Source organism: Hylobates moloch, unplaced genomic scaffold (genome assembly GCF_009828535.3).
Source record: "Hylobates moloch isolate HMO894 unplaced genomic scaffold, HMol_V3 SCAFFOLD_8, whole genome shotgun sequence".
Lineage (NCBI taxonomy): Eukaryota > Metazoa > Chordata > Mammalia > Primates > Hylobatidae > Hylobates > Hylobates moloch.
This window is the reverse complement of record NW_026652283.1, coordinates 118,379,328-118,403,124: the sequence shown is the minus strand read 5'-3', so window position 1 is coordinate 118,403,124 and position 23,797 is coordinate 118,379,328. Positions and strand designations below refer to the sequence as shown.

Genomic DNA, 23,797 nt, shown 5'->3' with positions numbered 1-23,797 from the left:
TCTAAAGCCTGTATTCTGAAGGCAACATCCACCTAGGGGTGAGGGTTGGAGATGGCCCGTCTGCCAGCTCTGGAAGAAACAGCTGGGACACTGCACCATGAATGGCAAAGGTTCCTTGCTGGGGCTAAATTAGAATAGATGTCCACTTGGAGAGTGCTGTTTTCAAAGTTCTGAATCGGCTGGGTGTGGTGGCTCACACCTGTAATCTCAGCACTTTGGGAGGCCCAGGTGAGAGGATTGCTTGAGCCCCAGGAGTTTGAGACCAGCCTGGGCAACATGGCAAAACCCCATCTCTACAAAAAGATACAAAAATTAGCCGGGCATGATGGTGTGCACCTGTAGTCCCAGCTACTGTGGAGGCTGAGGTGGGAGGATCATCTGAACCTGTGGAGGCTGAGGATGCAGTGAGTTGTGATCATGCCACTGCATGCCAGTCAGGTGACGGCGTGAGACCCTGTCTCAAAAAAAAAAAAAAAAAAATTCTGAACCAGTAAAAATGGGAACAGACACTGTGACTAGGAGCCACCATCTGACAATCCCATTTGGCAGAAGCACAGGCCTGTCTGGGTGAGTCTCCCTCATGCACACCCCTTCATTCATTCATTCATTCATTCATTCAACATGCCCTGAGAGACCGCCCTGGCCTGGTGGGAGGGCATGTCCCTGGGGCTGTGGAAGCACAGGGGAAAGAGAATTAAACATCCATTCCCCTCTTCCAGGAGTAGAAGCCCAGGGTGAGGCTAGCCCATTAAACCTACTTGGCCCAAAGAAGGAGAAGAAGGAAGGGGGCTGGGCAGAAGAAGAGGCAGGAGGGCAGCCATCGGTGACAGTGCGAGGACATCACTGGAGGCTGTTAAAATGAGTCTGTGTGTTTGGGTCAGGCAAGGACGCGGCCAGCATCAGCTGCTGCTGCTCTTAGCTTCCCTGCCTGTGTCCCTCGGCTGGCCCTGCTCCTCCCTCCAAAGAGAAGGCAAGAATTCTAACAGGGTGAAACCAGGACAGCGACTGGCTCACACATCCAGGGGAAAATGATGTGAAAGCACCACATTCCATGGGACAGACAGGACAGGAAAACCAGGATGCTCAGAGAAACCAGACCTGACAGCAGACAGCACATAATATCCCATCCGGAAGTATGACAGGAGAAGAGGAGAAGCTGCATACATCGGCCCACCCTGCCCTGGGCTAGTCTGTGCCCAGGCACTGGGGGAAGTGGACCATGGAGAGCAACACAAACTATCACGTGCCAGGAGGCCTGGGAGCCAAGGCCAGAGGGTGGGGAGGAGCTGCAGGCTTCTCAAAAGACCCAGGGGACCAACTGTGACATATGATCTATAAGCCAAATACTTATAAATGGAATCAGATCTCCTCCTAGGTTGATGCCTTTATTTGTATGTTCCTTCATTTAGCCCCCAGCTCTCCTTATCCCCCTAGTAAGATCTTATAAATCAAATGCACACACACCAATACATCCAGCTCCATGAGGTCAGGAGGTATTTTATTAACACCATCTCTCCTCTACGTGCCTGGTCCAGCAAAGACCCAGGCAAAATGGGGGCTGATTGGCTGATTAAATGCACTAGCGAGGGAGAGCTTCTAGTTAAAACAATTTATCTAGATCTTTTAAAAGCAAAGAATCCCACAGTAGTAAACATAATTACTCTTTAACGTGATCTGGTTTTTAGCTGGAGTTTCATCTATTTTATGGAACAAACTCTTTTTTAAATACCGTGACATAAACAGCTATGTACTTATGGAAACTGTTCTCTCTTTTCCCTGGGCACAGAGCCAGCCCCACCTCCCAGCCTCCTTGGCAATCAGCGTGGCCGTGCGCCTGAATTCTAGCCAATGGGAGGTGAGTGGAAGTGGGTGTCCCTTCCAGACCTCGTACTGAAATTCTCCCACAGGTAATTCTCTATTCTCTTTCCTCATACATTGGCTAGAAGTGAAGGACTCCAGAGCCCCTGGAGATGGAGGATGGAGGAGCCTGGATTCTTGAATCCTCACATGGAATGCCAGCCACAAATTGGCATTTGGACTCCTATAGGGACAAGGAATAAATTTAAATCCTATCAAGGCTGGGTGCAGTGGCTCATGGCTGTAATCCCAGTGCCATAGGAGACCAAAGGAGGAAGATCACTTGAGGCCAGGAGTTCAAAACCAGCCTGGACAACATAAGTGAGACCCCGTCTCTACCTAAATAAATAAATAAATAAACATAAAATAAGATTAGCTGGTCTTCAGAGGGACAGAACTAATAAAGAAAAATAAATCAAAGTTTAAAAAATGCAAACAAAGAACAAAAAGGAAAGTAAAAAAAAAGATCCCACAAAACAAAATTAACCAGGTGTGGTGGTGTGAACCTGTAGTCCTAGCTACTTGGGAGGCTGAGGTGGGAGCATCACTTGCATCCAGGAGTTGGATGCTGCACTGAGCTATGATCTCACCGTCTCACCTCTGCATTATTCCTCCCCGGCTCCCCAGGTGACAGATCAAGGCCCTATCTCAGGAAAAAAAAAAAAAAAAAAGTCCTATTATGCTACTGAGATTATGTTATGGCATTTATCTGTTATTATAGCACCCAGCATTAGTCCAGCACAAACACTTATATGCATCACATGGCCGGCAAGCCTGGCTTGGGTAGCGGAGGTACTGGTAAGGGTTAAATTTTAATATATGGCGAGAGGCCGATGCCAGGAACATCCACGGAGATAAAGAGTTCTGAGAATTCCTGATATGCTTGGCTCAGTAAAATTTTTTGGAATCCCCCCATTCTCTTTCCCACTTGCAACTTGCACCTGGCCACAGATACTCTCCATTTGCTGTTCATCAAGTCTCCCCATAGTGGCTACTCGACACTGGGATTTAACTGATGGCCCCAGAATGCATCTCTTTCTCTTTGAACTTTTTCCTCAAGCTAATAATTTCCTTTAATCTTCTGAACTTGCCATCGGGTCTGACAAAAAGCTTACCGAGTGCCTTGTTCTGCCTCTATTTCATACAACCTTCTGAAGTTCTGTTTTATATCAACATCCATCAATCCTTCCGTTTCTACTGCATTTGGGTTCTATCTCTTTCATGCATCACTTCCCCGTGTTGCTTTCCTGCATCCTCCAGTCTCACTCTGCTCTGCCCCATTTCCTGTTTCTTTTCCAATAAATGGTTTCCTTCATCTTTCATGCATTTCCTCCCTTCCCAGTGCTCCAACCACAACCTCACTTATTTTCTGAGACACACTCCTCCCCATTAATCTTTCAGCTAGGAAAGAGAGGCTAAAGCTTTCCTTTCCATTCTTGTCCCTCTCTGCCTTAGTTAATTAGAGCCTTGTGAATAACAAACTAAATCTGTTTAACTGGCTGTTTCATCCTGACTCTTCTACCCCTCGTGGTCATGGGCCATCATCTGATCACATAATTCCTAATCTATTATCATGCCAAGAGGGAAGGAAGCCCCCCACATCTTAAAAGAAAGGAAGCAGAATAATTTATAGAAAGAAATAAAGTGCTTAGTCAAAAGCATACTGCAAGAATTGTCACTGACTTGTTCTCAGCTTTTCCCTCATTAAACTTTTCATTTTCTGCCGTCTGTCAAATATAAATCAACTTCTATCAAGTTTCCTTAGACATTTCAAATACTTTCATACTCTATCCTTTCATTGTCTTTTCCCTCCAGGCATTTATAATTATTCCAGTTCCAAAAGGAATTGTGATCGTTCACAACAGAAGGCACACAAATAATAAAAATAACTTGTAACGTGAAAGAATGTGAGCCACTATAGGAAATGGCAAGGTCCATGAATCTATGTATCCCAGGTTAAGGATACTTATTGTCACTGGGCACAAAATTGAACCCTGAGCTAAGTGCAAATAGCGTTAAAGACAAAGCAAAAAGGAAAACAGAAGAAGTGACAAAGACCTAAATGGTTAAAACTAGAAAGCAAACGGTACATGTCTGTACGCTTTGTTACTCTTGTAGAAAGTCTTTGAACTACTTTAAAAATATTTCTTTACATCTTGCCTATTTGCTAAAAGGATATGACACAGCATAAAATTTAAAAAATCATTATTGTAAAAATAAAGACAAGGCACGCTAAACGGGATACGTGCGTGGAAGGAAGACTGATTATAACTTTCTTTTAAAAGGTTAGACTCGTGGTAATGAACACAGTTGAGGACAGACTTTAGCTCAGAGCTCCCCAGGACCCATGGCAAAGAAGGAAACACAAGATTATGGAGCTGAATTTTTTCTAACCACAGTTACATGATAGTCACTTCGTAACTATGAACTGTGAGAGGAAGTTGTCTTATGGGTCTTGTCAGTTCCTTTATTCTTTAGAAAAACTCTCCAGGGGTTCTATCATGTAATCTTCAAAATCCTTGGCCAGCTCCACCATTCAGTGGCTTCATCATATGACCCGGCTCTCTGCCTGCACTGAGGACATTATTTTATCCTTGGATGCAACGTTTCCCGGGCGTTTAGGTTCTGTGGCCATGATGAGCACCATATCAGCCACACCAACTTCAGCCTCATCTACTTATTTTTTTTCTTTCACTCTATTTGCATTTTTACTTAATAAGTTTTTTTTTTTTATCCTGGGAAATCCCTGCTTTGGGAGACTAATAGCCTCGAGAATGTTTGTATTCTTTCCTGGCTTGTGAACAACTTACTCCTTCCTCGCATTGCACCTGAACTCCATCTTTCCCTCCAAGCCTGGCTAAAGTCCCGTCTCTTCCGTGGAGCCTTTTCCTGATAACTCATCCTGGGAGTTGGAATATCCTCCGCTGAGCCCAGGGCTGGCTCCTGCCTTCCTACTACACAGCAGCTGTCCTCAAATAGGCAGTGGCATTTTTCCCTAGCAACTGAGCACATCGTAGGTGCCCCATAAACACGGCAACGTGGCAGGGCGAAGCAATGGATGTGTGCCCACAGTACCTGGGTTCCTGGGTAAGTCACTCTTCAAGCTTTAGTTTAGCCAGCTATAAAATGGCAAAGGGGTTGGGGAAGAGGGGGTTCTGTATTTTCTGAAGTCCCTGCCATCTTGAAGTCCCACCTTCTTTGGCGTCCCTCAAATGCACCCTGACTTTGGTGTTTTCCGTTGCTTCAGTTTTCCTTCCAGGGAATTGCACCCATGGGTTCTTTAGCAATCAGCAGCCCTTCTTATCTCTAAGACAGCCCTCCCTCTTCCTTGCCTCTTCCCAAGGCAGGCACAGCCCAGAGTCCTGGACAACCTTCTCACCCCCTCTCTCCTGTCAAACTGATCTGGTCTCTGCCTGTTTGAAACAGACTATTTTTAGCCTTCATTTCTGTCTGCTCAATTTTTCTGCCTCCCACCATTTCTGTTGCATCTTCAGGAATACGGTGACATTTATGTCCCTGGTGAAACATTTAGTCTGTTCTTGATTTTGGACATAAGCCACCAAGTCCTGGACTGTACAATGACAGAGCTGCTCCATTCTAGTTGTGGCTGTGCCTCCTGGCAGGCTCTGCACCTTTGTGGATGTGGCTTAACCACTCTGAGCCTTGGTTTTCACATTTATCCAATAGAGACGGCACCGCCCAGGATGACTCAAAGTTAGCAATCAATCAAGACAGCCCCAATCCCACGGTCTGCTTGACCACCTCACGAGGCCAGTCCTGAGGAAAGCTTTTCCTCCAAAGCACATGGACAGTACTTTAGAATTTACAAATCACATTCTCATACGCTGTTCTTTGAGACATTGCAATCATTGTGCCCATTTTCTAGATGAGGCAGCTGAGGCTCAAGCAGCTCACCCAGGACGTGCACCCAGGTCTTCAGAAACCAGACCTCAAGCTCCCCACCTGCAACAGGCTGGGGGAACACTCGAGAGGCCCACCTGAGCTACAGGTGTCCACACACAGAGGTCCCCAGAACCCACGCTCCTATCCCCCCACACTGAGGGATACGTGGGCCACTGCCACCTCACAAGGGCTCACTCCCACTGCATAGTGCGAGATGGGTCTGCAGAGGTGCATGTGGAAGCCTCATGGGGGTGGTGCTGTGAAGAGGCAGAAACAAAACCTGAGGGCACAATGAATGAGGCCACAGGGCTGTGCGACACTGCTTCATCTTGCCTGTAAGCTGTGGCTTAGGGAGCAGACAGTTTCGGAGAGATGTCACCCAGGCTGGCGGGGAGGGGAGAATGTCTGACGCGGGCATCTGAGTCATTCTGACTGAGGAGGAGGAGGTGGCTCTGACTCTCCCAGCAGGGGCAAGGGCAAGAGGCTGGGGCGGCAGCTTGAGGTCCTAAAATAAACCTGCACTTTTGGCTTGAGCTTGCATCCTCTGTGGATTCCCTTGCCTCCTGGACACCTGGAGCAGCCACTGGGGCAGCCTGGGCAGAGCCCCCCACCTGGGTGATCTCGACCCAGGCACTTCTCCTCTGAGCATCAAAGTCCCATTTGAACATCAAAAGGGTTGAACTGGACCATTGCTGAGGTCTTTTTGAGCCTTAACGTTCTAGGATTCTAAATTAGTAAAATATTTTGGTGGTTATTGACTATGTCTGACAGTGAAATATTATTTATCTTAGCATGGGCCAAGCGATAATAGACATTTTTTGAAAGGTAAAGATTCTCCAGGTGAAAAATCCACCCACAGTGCTGCTTCTCTTCCTGTTACCAACTGAGGGGAGTCGAGACAGGTGGTTGGTGTGTGCCCACAGCCAGTTTCCTCTTCTTTCCGGGCCCCCTCCCCAAACTCCCTGAAGCTAGATGTGGCCACACGGCAGGTCCAGAGAATGGGGAGAGGAGTCTCCGCCACTTCTAAGAGCAGGCGTTTCAGAGGTGGATGTGCCTCCCCACACTTTTTGCCCCATCTGCCAGCTGGAACACAGGACTGTTCTGGGGTTGCATCACTGAGCCTGGGGGTCTCCCCATGACTGCAGACGCACCCATGCTCACTGGGTAATGCAGTGATGGGATGGCCTCATCCGTCTGCATAGTGAGTGAACGTGGGGTGATTGCTGTTGCTCGCCCACCTCTCCTGCTGGATTCTGAGCTCCCTGGGGTTCAGGGTCACATTTGACTTTTCCTCCTGTCTCCAGGGCCAGCCTCAGCACCTGACTCAATAGCAGTTTGTTGATTTAGGGAAAAACGCCCCTTCAACAGCCTCTCCCAGCCCATCTGCTCTTTGTGGCCCTACTGTTGGAGGCTGAGTGCCCAGTGGCTGTCCTCACGCTCCCAAGGCCCCTCCCAGCTCCATCATCTCAGACCATCGGAGATAAGGGGGCCTTGGTGACCACTTCCTCTAGAGGCAGCCTGGGGGCGGCTATGGTCATCTTGATGAGTAAGGGCATCCCTGGGATACAGTGGGTGGGGGCTGGGCAGGCTGAACATCTCTCAGTGAGCAACGGTCCCCTCCATGAAGGACTGTCCTGCCCAAATGCCATTAGTGTCCTGACACAGATGTTTGGGACCCTGACACTTCTTGAGCCACTTCCCATTTTTTTCTTGCCCTCTTTGCCCTGCCACCTACTAAAATCCCTTCTTTTCCCTGCCTGCTGCTCCCTGTCTGCACAATGCTTTCTCCTCCCTGTCTCTTCTGCAGAAAGCTGCTGCTTCAGGGAGCCTGGGGTGGCATCTCGGCAGGTCCTGGTGCCCACACAGCTGTATGGACATGGGCAGCATGGCTTTCTCCTCTGCACACAGCCTGCCCACCCCGCCTTTCCCCAGAGAGAGGCTTCCCAGGAACACACGCTCCTACAGGAGCTGCAGCCAACCCAGCCAGCTGGACACTGATGGTGTGACACCCACATGGACTCCCACCAGCAAACAGCCCACCCCTGGCCAATGTGGGCCCTGCCCCCTTGGTGCCTGCTGAACTGGTCATAACTGATTTCTTCCTTCAGAAAGGTACCCATCAGGCAGAATCTCCTCCCTTGATCCAAATCCACTCCTGCACCTACATTCTCCCACCTGCCCCTCCCCAGGCTGCTCCTTTTCAATGGGGCAGTTCTCCCACTGCTCCATGGCCAGCCCAACCTCGGGGCCCTGATTGCGGCTAGCTTACAAGAGTGATTACCGGGCCTTCCACATTTTCCCTTCCCCCAGTCTTGCCCCATCAGCAGAGCTGAGACCAATACCACAATCACTGCCACCAAGTGGGGCAGCTCAGCCCAGAAACACGGCCCTAGGATCCTCCTTAATGGGATAAAGAGTAGAGGCCCCACCGTCTTTGATGAGGCAGGCAGGTTCCCCTCTCTAACCTGAAAGGATATGCCAAAAAAAAAAAAAATCTACATTTGGAGGGACCCACTCTGGCCCTCTGCCTCCCAGGAGCCCTGGGGTTCTTTCTCACTCTGAAGCAGAAGCAGCCCCCCGGTCCATCCCCCACCAGAGGATGCCAGCTCTCCCGGTCTCCCCTGACTCCACCCGCAGCACCTCTCCTGAAAGGCCCTCCCTGGAGCCGGGCCAGGGCCGGTGTTGCGAGACCTCGGGGTCATACGGGCTTCAGCTCACACGGCTGTACCCCCATACAGGCTTCAGCTCACACGGCTGTACCCCCATACAGGCTTCAGCTCACACGGCTGTACCCCCATACAGGCTTCAGCTCACATGGCTGTACCCCCATACAGTCTTCAGCTCACACGGCTGTACCCCCTGCCTGCTCTCCTCCTCCACTTCCTCTGATGACCCTCATGATGGGTCATCTAAGAGCAGTAACCCTAACCCCAAGTGCCATCTTCCCCTGCCCCCAAGCTGAGCGTAAAAGAAAGCGCCCTAGAGTGCCATCAACCCACTAACATTTCCAGAACAGGGCTCCAGAGAGGATCAATAAGCAAACAGAATAAAGAGGGAGAGGGGAACATAGGTGCAAGAGAGTCCAGGGGTCAAGATTTCTTTACTGCAGAGCCTCCAGAGCCTTCAACGTACTATTGTGCAACTGGATTTCCAAGAAGGGGATGTAGCATGCGGTGTGGCCCAGACTCACTGGCAGGCTAAGCTTTGTGACAGGACAGCTTCCAGGAACACATCAGGGAAAAACTATCTGAGTCAACCTTGGGTATTTTAGTGTTCTCAGGAGGGCGTTGATATTGACCCAAGGATTAGTCAATACAGGCCAGGCTGCTTCGTGACTTCCGCCCTTCTGCAGGCGTTTCCCAGTGTGTCCTAAAGGGATCTTCTGAAGCTGACCCATGAATTAAGCAGAACTCTTCCTTCCCCCGGCCCCACAGCTTCGGCTTCCGGGTTCTGGACATGGGAGTCCTGGCAACACAGATGTGGGAGAAATAGAAAGAAGACCCTCAGGGCAGTGACAATCCCCATAGTCTCCAGGACTGTCACCACTCATGTATTCGCCCTGCGTCTTGGTTTATGATTTTGTAGAACATGGACGTTATTCATCCATGCCTCATCAATCCCTGCCGAGAGGTTTAGGTAAAAGAGGGAGGCTGGGTTTGTATCAGTACACGTCACTGAAACAAATATTTCCTCAGTGACTCTAAAGGAATATTTTTGCTAGATTTCACATATGTAGTCAAGAACCAGAAACTTTGAGGGTTTAGGACCTATTTTGGGGTAGGAGGAGAAGACCAGAGAGGGGCAAGTTGCGGTGGTGGTGGTTAAAAAGCAACGCAAAATAAAGAAACAGAAAACCAGGTAATGAGTGAGCAGGCTCTCCCTAAAGCTAGTCTTTAGGCTGGTTCCATCTTGAAATATGCCAGCGCCTCACTAGTAGATCCCAATGGGCAAAATAGCAGGAGGTCAAATGGGATAAAAATGTGAATGTAATGATTCCTCACATTTACATAGCACTTCACAGTTTATAAAACATTTTTATACACATGATTCCACTTGAGCTTCATGAAATCCTTACATAGGAGGCAAAGTAGAAAAGGCTTCCTGATTTAGAGATCGTGAATCAATAATTAGGTGACTTGCCCAAGATCTCCCAGCTTATTGGAAAACCAAGGATCAAGATGGAGGCCTTCTGCCTTCCTGCCCGCTGCCCCTCATTCCTCCTGCTGAACCCACCAGACCAAGAGGACATGGCAGGTAAGAATATCAAGGAATGAATGAACAAATCAACCAACCCATCCTTGGGGTGCTATCCCAAGAAGCTACATAGTCACTGGCACACAGGGGGTATGGCTGTGGTGACACAGAGGGTTGGCCATCTCCTCCTGGCCAGTTCATCTCATTCACTGGAACACGGTCGTGAACAAAGCAAATGTTTGTTAATGAATACTCATATCACATTCTCAAAGCTGGGCCCTGGGTGGGCAAAGCAGTGAGGTGATGTGAGGTCTCAGAGCCTAGGCACAGCTTCCTCACGGGCGTGTGGTCATTGCTCAGCATTTAGGGCCCTGGAGGTACTAAAGAAAAAAGATTTTTTTTGAGATGAAGTTTCGCTATTGTTGCCCAGGCTGGAGTGCAATGGCATGATCTCAGCTCACTGCAACCTCCACCTCTCGGGTTCAAGCGATTCTCATGCCTCAGTCTCCAAAGTAGCTAGGATTACAGGCGCGTGCCACCATGCCTGTCTAGTTTTTTGTGTTTTCAGTAGAGACGGGGTTTCACCATGTTGGCCAGGCTGCTCTCGAACTCCTGACCTCAAGTGAACCACCTGTCTCGGCCTCCCAAAGTGCTGGGATTACAGATGTGAGCCACTGCACCCAGCCACTGAAGAAATATTAATATGATGAGGATGAGGCCTGTTGTGGGCAGAATTTGGTACTCCCTGAATTCAGAGTGGAAGTCCTACCCCCAGTAACCGAGAATGTGACTGTATTTGGAGATGGGGTCTTAAAGGTCTAAAATGAGGTCGTATGGGTGGGCCCTGATCCAATATAACTAGTGTTCTCTTGGAGAGGAGATTAGGACACAGACTCACAGAGGGATGACTATGTGAGGACACGGGGAGAAGGCAGGTGTCTGCAAGCCAAGCAGTGACGCTTCCAGGAAGCCTGCTGGCACCTGGACTTAGGACTTCCGCTCTCGGGAACTGTGAGACAGTAAATGTCTGCTGTGGAAGCTGCGAGTCTATAAGCCCGACTCTATGAGCCCCGAGTCTATGAACCCCAAGTTTATGAGCCCTGAGTCTGTGAGCCCCGAGTCTATGAGCCCCGAGTCTGTGAGCCCCGAGTCTATGAGCCCCAGTCTATGAGCCCCGAGTCTATGAGCCCCGAGTCTATGAGCCCCTATGAGCCCCGAGTCTATGAGCCCCGAGTCTATGAGCCCCCAGTCTGTGAGCCCCGAGTCTAAGAGCCCCGAGTCTATGAACCCCCAGTCTATGAACCCCAAGTCTATGAGCCCCGAGTTTATGAACCCCCAGTCTATGAACCCCCAGTCTATGAGCCCCGAGTCTATGAGCCCTGAGTCTGTGAGCCCCAAGTCTGTGAGCCCCGAGTCTATGAGCCCCGAGTCTGTGAGCCCCGAGTCTATGAGCCCCGAGTCTATGAGCCCCAAGTCTATGAACCCCCAGTCTATAAGCCCCAAGTCTATGAGCCCCGAGTCTGTGAACCCCCAGTCTATGAGCCCTGAGTCTGTGAACCCCCAGTCTATGAGCCCCGAGTCTATGAACCCCCAGTCTATGAACCCCGAGTCTATGAGCCCCGAGCCTATGAGCCCCCAGTCTATGAGCCCCGAGCCTATGAGCCCCAAGTCTATGAGCCCCGAGCCTATGAGCCCCAAGTCTATGAACCCCCAGTCTATGATGTTTGTTATAATAGTCTTAGCAAATGAATACGAGGCCCAAGGTCAGGCTGGGATCCAAGAAAGTGATGTAAGGTGGCCCAGCACCCTCTCCCCACTGGGCAATAATCCAAGTGAAAGTCCTCTCTGTTCATATCACTGGGCATTCACCCTTCCTTTCCTAATACTGTGTCCTCTGAATATATGCACTACACCAAGAAAATCAGATCATATATAGACCTCCAAAGAACTCGAAGTCCAGAATAATATACAAACACACAGTCAAGATAAATACATAGAAAACACCCAATTTTTTTAACACAGTGTGTCCAAAAGCCAGTGTGTGGTTTGACTGTTTCCCAGAGGAGCAAGCTCTCTGTGGTGACCACATCTCTAGTTAACCCTCTGGCACCGAACAGTCAACCCACATCAGTGATGAGAAATCACCTGTACGGCCAATACCGTCCTCTCAGCTCCACCCCCTCTCTGTTTTGGTAAAGTCTGCTGGAGAGACAGCAGGGCTCCGCCCCCTCTCTGTTTTGGTAAGGTCTGCTGGAGAGACAGCAGGGCTCCACCCCCTCTCTGTTTTGGTAAGGTCTGCTGGAGAGACAGCAGGGCTCCACCCCCTCTCTGTTTTGGTAAGTTCTGCTGGAGAGACAGCAGGGCTCCACCCCCTCTCTGTTTTGGTAAGTTCTGCTGGAGAGACAGCAGAGCTCCTCTCAACATCCACATTGCACAAGGGGATGTGCAGGCTTACACAAGGTTATGAGACTTGCCCAAGGTCATGCATCTTGCACTGGTGAAGCCCCAAGTCCACAGGTCTCATGTTGAGTGGAGAGAGAAGGGAGAGAACTCCATGCCCCTGGGACTCTGGGTAGAGAAGGTGCGGGCCACCCCTACCAGGCAACCACACTTGTGTCAGGGTGGGGGTACACTGGTGGTCAGAGGGCAAAACAGGTGTAACCACAGTGTCTGAACTGTGCCTGAGGCTGCCTGCCAAAGTTGCCCCCACACGCCAGGCCAGGCATGGTAGTCAAGCCTATAATCCCAGCACTTGGGAGGCCAAGGCAGGTGGATCACTTGAGGTCAGGGGTTTGAGACCAGCCTGGCCAACATGGTGAAACCCCATCTCTACTAAAAATACAAAAATTAGCCGGGCGTGGTGGCCGGCGCCTGTAATCCCAGCTACTCTCGAGGCAGAGGCAGGACAATTGCTTGAACCTGGGAGGTGGAGGGTGCAGTGAGCCAAGATCACGCCTCTGTACTCTAGCCTGGGCCACAGAGCGAAACTCCATCTCAAAAACAAACAAAAAGTTGCCGCCACATGCTAAAGGACCCTGTGATTAGCACATTCCAGACTTAGGGTCCTGTCTATATTTTCCTGAGAAAGTAAATCATTCATTAGCTTGTCTGATTGATATCGTCACCTTTCCCAAAATCCAAGTCCCTGTGGAATCCATGTGTCCTTGTATGATTTGAGTATTGGGATCCCTCCTGATGCACAATAATTAAGGGCTGTAATGAACTCTGGAGACCGCGCTTAAGCCAACACTGGCAGAGGGTCACCTATGTGCTAGGAACTGCATTGGGTCTTTGGGGGTTACTTTATTTCAGAGATGCATTGTGCCTCCAAAGACCTCACAGTCTTTGGAGGAGAAGACGACCTGTATATGAAGGACTGGCAAACAAGGCAGACTGAGACATGCCTAAGGCGTCAACAGTCCTGGGACAATGCCCCAAACCTGGACACTCTGGTAATAACATTCCCTGTTCCTCTAAAACAGCCCAGATTTAGTCTTTCGCTGTAACATATGCACTGACCAATACTGAAGATGAATTAAACTGATGAAAATCAATCCCAAAGCCAGTTTTCCTTTCCAGACCAAAACTTCTCATCAATAATAGAGAATTAAAAGGTGTCACTAAATTCTGATAACTGCACCACATGTAGTTCAATCACAGGTTGTGAAAATGGATTAAGAAGCAGGAAGCCTTGCCAAGAAGCTTGTTCTGCTGGCCTTTGGCAGACAGAAAGGGGCCAGTGAAAAACAAACAGACAGACAGGGACCCATTCCAGAATAAAGTGAAAGCCCTTGAGGCCGACTGTTCAATCTGGGCAGGTGACCCAGGGCTTCCCTACCCACTCAGTGGGCTGGGAGTCCAGGCAGTGGAATCCAGAATGCCGCCAGGAAATGAGTCAGACACACAGAGAACACCCGGCATTCTGTTCGGCTGGTTTGAAGAAGAGAATTGAAAAAAGAAAAAAAAGCATAGAGAGAAATTTGGGGGACATCGCGGAAGACTAGGAATTGCAGACTTTTAGTTGCTGAAGGCTTTTGAGCAGAAAGCTAAGATCTTCAAAGAAGCAGCTTTGAGCCTGTTCTTAGAGCAACAGGGAATCTGAGTATTTCTCCGAGGTTCATGGCCCCAGCGATGGGGCTGCTCTGTCTGCTGCAGCAGGAGCAGAAAGGAAGGAGCCAGGCCACAGGGAACTGCAGAATTTGCACTCCCTCTGTCTCCTATGCCATTTCCCGGCCTTGGGTCTCCTCTGTCTTGGGAGCCCCCACATGGCCCCATGGCCACTGCCGGGTCACTGTGGTAAGTGTTGAGCTAGTGACACTAACGATGCACCAGCAAGATCCACCCTGCAAGACTGCCCAGCCCTGCCCAGAGCTCATGGAGGCTCCGGCCTCATGTTTCATTCATTTATTCAATCAATCATTTCCTGGGCACTGGCCAGATACCAGACACTATGCTGGATGTGGCGATGAAGAAAGAAATGGAGGTGATTATGGAATCACAGGTCCATCCCTCGAACATATGTCTAGTAGGGGACTCCCTCATTCCATCAACAAACATTCTCTGAGCACTTGGTACGTACCAGAGCAAAGCCAGGCACTGGAGACATCACCCCTGCCCCAGGAAGCGCACAGTCCAGGGGGGGAGACGGGCAGAGAGATGGCAAAGTGGAATGTGCTACCAGTCAGGTGGGCCCAGGTGCTTTGGGGTTCCAAAGTAGAGGCTGCACACTGGACCTATGTGAGAGGATCACAAACTGTCGCTGAATGAAGTTCTCATGCTGGAGCATCTGTGGGCAGCTGCCCTCTGGGAGCAGGATGAGCAAAACAGCACTGAGACCCAGGATGAGGGAAGCAGAGTGGCAGAGCCCTGGGAAAAGCTGCTCTAGGGCAGTGGAAACCTCTGCAGTGTCCCCATGGGGCAGCAGAGCAGCTCAGGACTCAGAGCAGAGCCTGGGAAGAGGAGAAGCTCTGAATGGCCCACAGGACTTGACTGGTGGCACCCTCCCTGGAGGCTGGGGCACTGGTGCAGGTGGGGAGGGAAGAGGATGCTGCCCCCACCCTGCAGAGACTCCCATAAGGAGCCCATCATGTATGGGGTGGGGAGCACAGGAACCCTGCCATGGCTTGAACTCTGGGGAGAAAAAGGGTGGTTGTCTACAAGATGCCACAGTCCTTCAGTGAGAAATCTGAGCCTAGTCCCCTTGATTGGTCCTACTCAGGAAGTAAGCAGATGGGGCACCAACAAAGAGCCTGGGCTTTGCTCACTCTGCCCTCCAAGCAATCTGTTTACTATGTCCAAGTCAGTTTCTATTCTGTCAGTGAAGCTCCTTCCAGGGTTGGGGATTGAGGAAAGTGTTCCCAGAAACAGCCAGTAGGTGCTTGATTCCTCTTGGCAAAAGCTGACTCCTCCCAGCCCAGGTTGATGACAGGAAAGACTATCTTGACCCCTACCCTAAGCATAAAGCACCTCCAGCCATATGCACAACTCAGTCCTCACAGCAATCTGGCAGGTGGATGGAGTAAGTACTATTGTCCTCAATTTATTGATTCAAAAAAGTAACTTGGCCAGGTTCGGTGGCTCATATCTGTAATCCCAGCACTTTGGGAGGCTGAGGTGGGTGGATCATGAAGTCAGGAGTTTGAGACCAACCTGGCCAACCCCACCTCCATTAAAAATACAAAAATTAGCTGGGTATGGTGGTGAGCACCTGTAGTCCCAGCTACTCGTGAGGCTGAGGCAGGAGAATCACTTGAACCTAAGGGGCAGAGGTTGCAGTGAGCTGAGATCACAGCATTACACTCCAGCCTGGGCAACATAGCGAGACTCTGTCCCCCCCCACCTAAAAAAAAGTAACTTGAGGAGATATCTGTGCTCTGTGCTCACAGCTGCATGATTCTCAATACCCAAAAGATGGAAGCAGCCCCAGTGTCGCTTGACACATGAATGGAGAAACCCAACATGGTCCATACACTGCAATATTATTCAGCCATAAAAAGGAAGGAAATTCTGGCACACATTACCACATGGGCGAACCTTGATGATATTATGCTAAAACAAACGAGCCCGTCACAAAATGACAAATACTATATGATTCTTCTTATATGAGGTCCCTAGAGGAGTCAGATTTGTAGAGGCAGAAAGTAGAATGGGGGTTGCCAGGGGCTGAGGGAAAGGGGAATGGGGAGGTGCTGTTTAATGGGTGTGGATTTTTAGTTTTACACAATGATAAAGTTCTGGAGATGGATGGTGGTGATGGTTGCACAACAAAGTGAATGTTCTTAACACGACTCAACCGTGCACTTAAAATTGGTTACGATTGTAGATTTTATATTATGCATATTTTACCATATTTTACGATCGTGACTTGAATCCATATTTCCTGCCTATTAGGTCCCAGCCTGACCCTTACCCCATCAGCAGAGGAGCAGTGACGCCATGAGACACTAGAAGAACCCACAGACTGCAGTCAGGCCAGGGACTAGGTGAGAGTCTCGCGAGCTGTGCGACCTCAGCCTCCTTCATGTCTCTAAATTTCAATTTTCTAACCTATACATTGATGCCAATACCTAATAATGACACAATAGCAAAGCGCCCCCAGCACAGGGCAGGCCCCGAAGAAAGCCACAGGGGACAGTAAGGAAGGGTCCAGCCGAGTCCAGCCAGGATCCGGGGCCTCAGCCAGCGCAGGAAGCGATGCCAGCCTCCTTGGCGTGGCCTGGCCAACTCTGGGCCCACAGAGGACAGGCAGTCCCATGCCCACTGCTACCTTGAATCCCAAGGACAAGAAACTTCAGGCCTTTACAAGTAATAGTTTGATTCCTTCGTCCATTCAAAGCATGGAGAGCTGGCTGAGCGTGGTGGCTCATGCGTGTAATCCCAGCACTTTGGAGGCTGAGGCATGAGGATTGCTTGAGCCCAGGTGTTTGAGACAAGCCTAGGAAACACAGTAAGACCACCATCTCTACAAAAAAATTAAAATTAGCTGGGCATGGTGGCACATGCCTGTAGTCCCGGCTACTCAAGAGGCTGAGGCAGGAGGATCACTTGAGCTTAGGAGTTTGAGGCTACAGTGAGCTATGATCACACCACTGTCCTCCAGCCTGGGCAAAAGAGCAAGACCCTGTCTCTAAGAAAAACCACAAGCATAGAGCATTGGGTCCAGCTGCCGGGAAACCCAAGCAGCAGAGTGCAGTGGCTTTGGGGTCCAAAGCCTCAGCGTGGCCTCTTTCCCTGTGTGGCCTTGGGAGACTCATTTCATTTTTTCAAGTCCCATCCAGAAAGTGTGGACACTCACGGCCCCTCCTGGGAGTGGCTGCAGGGTCACAGGGGGTCCTGGGCTCCCAGGGCCTGCACAATGGGGGGCTCTGTGAGGTCACCTCCCTTATGTGGAGTCTCAGGCACTTTGAGTATGAGACTGTGGCCCTCAGCGAACACTTCCTCTCTACATGCACCTCACTCAAGGAGGAGGGCGTGGGAGGAAGCTGGTGGCTCAGGGTCAGGCAAAGGCCTGACGCTTCACTGTGTACCAGACTGGGCCCCATAAATCTCCAGGAGGAGGTGACCCTCGAGGCCTGGACTCCCTTTGGTCTCCTTTAGCTGAAGCTGCTGAACAGCTGAGGAAGGAGCCTGTGGCTGTTTCCCCGCCCTGCTCCCTCTTATTAAGTGGGAACCCTTCAGCTTCTCTGGGAGGAGTCCCATCCTGTCTTCCCAGCTGCAAGAATGCATCTGGGCACAGATTCTGGTCCCCATGGCAACCGCTCCAATCTGTGTCAGCACAAATGGAGTGTGCTGCTGGTGCAGTCACAAGAGGGGGACCCTGGCACGCTCATCAGACCGGGGACCCAGGGGATCCACAGAAGAGAGGCTCAATCCGGGAGAAGCCTCCCGGTGTCTACCTGCACTGGCCGCCAGGCTGGCCCTGCTGGGCAGGGGAGGTTCTGGGTGGGCAGACCTGACAAGCACTGACCCTCCGTGGAAGGACCTCAATGCTCACCTTGAGCCTGACCCCAAACCACTTCAGACAGTGGCGCTGTTAAAGCCCTCTGGGGAAACATACTCGGCAGCCTCTCTTGGTGCCTGACTCTAGGATTTATTCAGTCTCATGGAGTCTACTGGGAAGACAGGCCTATTTTTAAAATTTCATTTGGAAGGATGAAGTAGGGGAAGGAATTCCAGAGGGAAAGAAGAACTGACACTTATTGAATTTCTCACTGTGTGCCCCGAGACTTTATCGACATTGTCAACTTCAGTTGGCACCATGAGTCTAACGGAGGTTGTCTTACAGAGAAATGAGACCCAGAGAGCTCCTGCCACTTGTCCAAGAACACACAGCTTTTAAATACTGGTGCTGGGATCCACACTCAGGTGCCGTCTGCCATTCTGCCTGTGTGTTCCCCACTATTCCACGTGCTGCTGACCGCACGTGAGGGAAGGCTCCTTCCCATCTACCAGGAACCTTGAGGTCACTGGTGAATCCTTGAGTCCTAAGGAAGGGAGGATTTGGGGAAGGAAGTACAATGGGGTGTGAGAGTGACAGCCTTGACAGGGCCTGAGGGTTGTGGCTCCCTTCCCGCGAGTCTCAAGACAAGAGGGTGCTTGATGGAGGCCCTCCATGACAGGGCGAAGGCTGGGCTCAGCAGCAGTCCAGGAAGCTGCTAGCAGTTGGCCTTGAGTGCCCGTTAGGAAATTCTGGGTAGGCCCAGAATGACGAGAGAGGACACTGACGCCAACCCATCCAGCCCCACAGGCCTCCAGTCTCAGCACCATAGGAGCAGAGCGGACATCCCCTCCCATGGCAAGCAAGGCCTCCCAAGAGGGGCCAGAGGCCTCATCGTCATGAGCTGTCAATTTCAGCCAACTTAGGCTGATGGCCAAACACAACTTCCAATGGCCAAGGCAAAGGGGACCTGGGTCATATCAGGACCACTCTGGGGCGAGGAAGAAGGAGCAAGACCAGAGGAACAGGGTGCTGCAGGGCGATAAGAACCCCAACCCTTCTGCAGCCTGAATTCTGCCCCTCCTAGGCAGAAGGCTGTGTAGGAGGACACAGAACAGATCCCTAGCCACCTGCTCCCAGGGAGGAAACACCTCCTTCTTCCCATGAAAAAGTGGCCTCTGGGCAGGAGACACCAGGGGGGCACAGCTCTGTGTGTGTCTCCTGGCTTGTCTGCAATGGCAAGAGGCAGTGTGTGTGCCAGAGGCAGGGAATGAGAGATGACCTAACTGTATCAATTGGGGAAGAAATGAACATATTTTGGTGCATTAAAGTATGCTGAACAATAGAATAAGTGCAGCTTTTAAAAATAAAGAAGCAGAATTCTATTTCTGACTTAAGAAATGTCCACAGTGGATAAAGCAAGTTGCAGAACAATATAGTGACTATTATCCCATTTTTGTAAAATAAAATATGTCTATCTGCATATGGTTTTGATGAAGCATCCATATAAGACCATCTGGAAGTCTACATTGCACCAATTGTTAGTAGCTGTCGCCTCTGGAAGGGGAAGAAGGAACTGGAATCAGGAAAAGGGGCCAGGAAGAATATTGGTTTTGCTTTATATACTTCTTGGAATTGTGTTAGAAAGACCAGGTAACATTGTTATGATAAACCAATAAGGGGCCAGGCACGGTGGCTCATGCCTCTTATTCTAGCACTTTGGGAGGCCAGTATGGCAAGATTGCTTAAGGCCAGGAGTTTGAGACCAGCCTGGGCAATATAAGGAGACCCCATGTCATCTCTACAAAAAAGTTTTAAAAAATTAGCTGGGCATGGTGGCGTGCACCTGCAGACCCAGCCACTCAGAAAGCTGAGGCAGGAGGATCACCTGAGCCCAGGAATTCGAGGCTGCAAGTAAGCCATGACTGTACCACTGCACTCGAACCTGGGCAACGGAGTGAGACCTCATCTCAAAAATAATAATAATAATAAATAAATAAATATATAAATAAACAAAGAAATAAAGTTGAAAAATAAAATAATCATAAAAGGTCCCCAAACACCTCTAAACAAGGGTGCATGCTCGAGATGAGTCCATTTTTCAAGTGAGCAATTCCCTAAACTCTTTGCAGAGACCCACCTCAGAAAGCAAGAAAAAAAAAAACGCCCACTTGAATTTTCTTAGATGACACAGACTTTCGGTCCTTTGCCTTAATAGAACACCCTGGGCTCCCTCAGTCATTAAGTCCGCATAATCAGAGAGCTTCAAGCAAATGAACACAGAGAGATCTCTTCTCACACAATTTGTCCAAGCTACAGCCTAAGCCAAATCAGGGAGGTGTCTTTTTATAAGAAAGGACAGGCTTTAGAAACAGGGTGGGGAAGGAAAAAAAAAAAAGAGATCAGTACATGTCAAAAGAGATATCTTCTGCAATTCCTCTGATCTGATCATTGGGCTCATCTTAGAAATTTACCTATTTATCTATTTCTTGTTCTCTGAATAGCAGACAGTAATAATCAAAACTTTGGAGACGTAAAGTCAACACTTGCCACTGCTGTGAGTCTGTCCCCAGTTCATCATCGCAGTGATGGTCTGGGCAGGCCCCCCAGGTGGTCTCCAAAGCCACCTTCACAGCCTACTTCTGTCCAGACAGTAGGCCAAGAAGTCTTTGTTGAGCACTGGCTTATGCTAGGAGGAGGGGGAGCCAGGTGGTCCCCCACCTCAAAGAAGCATGTAACCTAGTCAGAAGGACACTACCCTCAGACACAATGCAAGAACACCAGAGACAAGCTGGGTCTGGCCACTCTGTGGCTTATGCAGGCCTCTCTGGGCACTGTTTGCCTGTCGAAGCTGCCAACCTCTTTGGAGAGGAGAATAGAGTTATTACCACCTCCACTGTACACACATGAAAACTGTGGATCACAAAAGAAGATCTGTATGACAAGGAGAAAAAAATTCACAGGACATATCAACGGCAAAGAATCAAGAAGAAAACTCAAAGGTCTGGAGTTATTTGGGACAAAGACCTCCATTGAGAAACTTTCAATAAAGGTGAAACCATTAACTTTAGGTAGCAGCAACACATTGTTGTAGGGACTGCAAGAAGCCGTCTACCTCAAAATGGCATGATTTTGCTAAAGCCAGATTCTGAGAAAAGTAAGGATACTTAAGAAAAGCATTAAAATCCCTCTCTGAAAACTGTTGCTTCCACGGAAAACTAGAAGGTACCAGGAAAATCCAGCAGATGGACTCTAACTTTAGCTTGACCTCGGCTTCCTAATGCATTAATCACTCAAATGGAATGATTCTGTTCCTGCAGGGGGAGATTACACAGTTATCTGTTATCCAATGTCAAATAGGTTATCCCTTGATTAAGGTCTTAACACGGATGAGAATTTTATTGAAATGATTTTCATTATCTGCACAGCAGTTCATCACAAATATATTCGGCCCAGTGTGTTTCAAATGTGATTTGATCACACATCAAAATGTGGACATTTAATTCACTTTAATCGAGAAATTAAATGCATCTGCCTTGCTTCCTCTCCTGGGGCGCTTCCATCTCAGGAAATTCCCACACCAGCAGGTCGGGACAAGTCCTGGGCAGTAACTTCACTCAGCCTGAACTCTTTCTCCTTTCCCCATGGCTCTGACTCCAAGTTCTGATCATCAAGTTAAAGGGAAACTTACAATCAAAGGAGATGTAAACAATAGTCTCTGTCAGTTCAGTGGAGAGAGAGAGAGAAGCTTTAATGTGCACTAGTCAGTCAGGGGCTTATTCTGCAAGTGTTCATTAGGAATCAGTGGAATTTCCACTGTTTCCCTGGTGTCACTTGAGCTGCTGCCTCTTGGCCTGTGTCAAAGACAACAAAGGAAAATGGTCCTTGCCCCTCGAGGTGGGACTGCATGCCAACCAGCCCGAGAGGCAGTGGGTGGTTCACGGTTCTGTTCCCACCGGAGGATGCTCTTGTCTGCCTACCCTCTCGCCTAGACCTGGAAGGAAGTGCATGGCCAAGAGTACCAGTTGGAGGAGAGCTAGCAGTCAGAGCAGGGCGGCGTAGGCTTTGCAGACAGAGACTCACCTCCTTCCACTGCCAGAATATGCCGCCATCGGGTGAGGAGCCGTGACCTGGGCAGAGGAAATTCAAGGAGCCAATTTCTGCTCTGGACATAGAAAAGGTGGTCCTCGCCTACTTGTTCGGGGGGCATCTCTGAAGCCCAGCTCCACTCTTTACCATCTTGCTAAGAACCAGGAGTCTGGAACATCTCCCAAAGTCTATGTGGGGCTCAATATCATGTGCAATCACTTTGCACCCCGTTACGAACAGGGGAGCAAGAGTTGGTCAAGGTTGGAAGGGCTTAGTTAAGACAGCTGGTAAATCTCAGAGCTGAAATAATGGGGGATTCAACCTGTAGCCTGGGAGAAAGTCAAACGAGAGTCTTCTGTCCCAACAGCAGTCCCCAAAGTCACCCTTCTGCCCTTAGGACCCTGGTTTTCCTCAGTTCCTTTTGACTGGGACACAGCTCAGGTTCGACAAAGCCTGGCCACTGGGCTGGGCCTTTGGGCCTTCCTTGAACACTCTCCTGAACAGGAGACTGAGTGATGTTGAAACTCTGACGTCTCATGGTTCCGGAACTGAAGACGAGCCCAAGAGCAGGAAAGTGGAGTCCCAGGTAGTGGCCTCGAGTATTTCTATTATTTCTATTTCTGTATTTATTTCTCGTCTTGATAGCTGCTGCGGCCAGGTAGCCCTAGGCAGGGCTTCCTCCCTGCCTCACCTCCCAGCCCTTTCTGCACAGGCGGCGGGCAGGACTCCGTGTGCTTTAGAATCCTCCTGCCCTGAGGTTTCTGATCCTGTGAGTCTCTCCTGGAACTCGAGGGCTGCTGCAGAACTAGGCCACTCTCCAAGCCTCCCTCTACGAGTCTCCGCGGCCAGCGGGAGCCGGGTACCTCAAAATGCCCGTGGGGCTCCTCTGCACACTGCCATTATCCACCACACACGTGGCTCAGCACATTCGCCCAGTCACACCACTTGGAGTTCAGTGACTCCCTGGAAGTGCCTTACAGGAGTGAGGAAGGAATGGGAATGCCTCCTGTTCCCCTACCTCCCCATACACCGACCCATGGTGCAATTTTCCCCAGCTTACAAGGAAAGCTCTGGGGACGCACAAACTGAAAGGCAGCTGGGAGCCACCTGTCAGGGAATGTCACCACTGCGCCCTCGCGCCGATCGCCCCTGGGACTTGACAGGTGGCTGCATCCTCATGTGGGACTGGGTTCTCTTTTTATTACACCCCCCGTTGAGCTGTTCCCTGGCTTCAAGTTTTGCCTCTCCAGAATGCAAAACTTCACCAGTGCTGGGCTGGGTTTCCCCTTGGGGGTCTGGGGATGCTTCAATGAGGAGAGAGGACAGGAACGAGTTCATAGAGAAAAAGCCAAATGCATAAAGATATTTATCTCAGAATTATATGTAAAAGTAAACAAATCTGAAAGCGATCTAAGTGTCCAACAGGAAGGGAATGCATAGAGCTCCGGGAATAAGAGCTCTGGAAAGCTGCTGTAAAAGTAACTGTGAAAAGCACACCACCATATCAGGAAGTGATTTGAATATATTAAGAAAGAGAACATGGAACTGTATGCCCACTATGATTACATGTTTTAAATTTTTCCAAGGAAATGCAGAAATGAATAAAGTTCTTGAGATAGATTACAAGTTTGCTGTTTCGTTAAAAAAAAAACTCCTTTAATACTGTATTATTTTTATAATAAGTAACATTAAAAGGAAAACATTGGGCATCTGGACAAAAAGGGACCCTACATGGGAATCACTAAGTCCTGGCTTCCAGCCCTGTCTCTGCCCCATCCACAACCACACGGCTTTGGATACTTTCCTCTAAGCCTCAGT

The 23,797-nt window shown here is 49.6% G+C and overlaps 1 protein-coding gene and 1 long non-coding RNA gene across 2 annotated transcripts in view; both read right to left on the bottom strand.

Annotated features, from left to right (window-relative positions):
* Nucleotides 1-23,797, bottom strand: part of XKR6 (XK related 6) — a 318,835-nt gene that overhangs the window by 176,564 nt on the left and 118,474 nt on the right. The window lies entirely within an intron of this gene.
* On the bottom strand, nt 1,649-6,092 carry LOC116473826 (uncharacterized). The gene is made up of 2 exons (XR_004249433.1): nt 5,856-6,092; nt 1,649-2,041 (listed from the first exon to the last, which is right to left on the bottom strand). It is a non-coding gene; the product is annotated as an uncharacterized LOC116473826 (long non-coding RNA).